We start from the raw sequence: 1,113 nt of genomic DNA, 5'->3' as shown, positions 1-1,113 counted from the left end.
GATGATGAATGTCACACCATTCGTCTTTAATTTGTCATCCTGGCATAGTAGATCATATGGTTGTCTGATTGAAAATGGACAAAACCAGTCCATTTCAGCTCCCTAGTGCCTAGGCTGTCGATCTTTATGTGTTTCATTTCATTTTTGACAACTTCCAGTTTTCCTAGATTCATACTTCGTACATTCCATGTTCCGATTATTAAGCAGCTGTTTCTCCTCAGTTTGAGTTGTGCTATGTCAGCAAATGGAGGTCCCAAAAGCTTTACTTTATCCTTATCATTAAGATTGGGTTCTACTCTGATGAGGCAGCTCTTTCCCAGTTGTATTTTGAGTGCCTTCTGATCTAAGGTGCTCATCTTCTGGCACTGTATTGGACAATGTTTAAAGGCTATTCATAAAGTTATCCACTAATGTATCAGACAGCATTTCTCTGCTGTTCCTAAAGTTTTCACTGTCCAATTCTTTTAGAAATGGATGTCCTCTTCCTTCTTCCTTCTTCTTTCTTCTGAGTCTGTCTCAATTTGGAAGCTCCACTGAAACCTGTGTACCCTGTGCAGCCATGTTGGCGATTGAAAACACCAGTGGCATACCCTCCAGCCTCCCATCAACACGCAAGCCACTGCCGTAGGACAAACTGACAGACAGCTGAGTGAGTGCCTCCAGTGGGGCATCCTTTGTTGAAATATCTCAATGGGTAGTCCATAAGATCCTGGAGCCTTCCTTCACTACAGCTTTTACTTCTTTTAGTACCCTTGGTTCTTGATCATATGCCACCTCCTGAAATGGGTGAACATCGACCAATTCTTTTTGGTACAGTACCTGTGTATTCCTTCCATCTTTTGATGTTTCTGGCATCGTTCAATATTTTGCCCATAGGATCTTTTAGTACTGCAGCTTGAGGCTTAAATGTTTTCTTCCATTCTTCCAGCTTGAGAAATGCTGATTGTGTCCTTCCCTTTTAGTTTTCTCACTCCAGGTCTTTGCACATTTCATTATAATAATTGACTTCGTTTTTTCAAGCTGCTCTTTGAAATCTTCTGTTCAGCTCTTTTATCTTGCCATTTCTTCCATTTGCTTTAGCTACTCTCTGCTCAAGGGCAAGTTTCAGAGTCT

At 41.2% G+C, this 1,113-nt stretch overlaps 1 protein-coding gene across 1 annotated transcript in view; it reads left to right on the top strand.

Annotated features, from left to right (window-relative positions):
• SMC1A (structural maintenance of chromosomes 1A) overlaps nt 1-1,113 on the top strand; it is a 78,295-nt gene that overhangs the window by 595 nt on the left and 76,587 nt on the right. The gene's annotated exons all lie outside the window — the stretch shown is intronic.

This window comes from Orycteropus afer, unplaced genomic scaffold, assembly GCF_000298275.1.
Source record: "Orycteropus afer afer isolate SDZICR_OR568_19922 unplaced genomic scaffold, OryAfe1.0 scaffold01124, whole genome shotgun sequence".
NCBI lineage: Eukaryota > Metazoa > Chordata > Mammalia > Tubulidentata > Orycteropodidae > Orycteropus > Orycteropus afer.
This window is presented reverse-complemented; position numbering and strand designations above follow the sequence as displayed.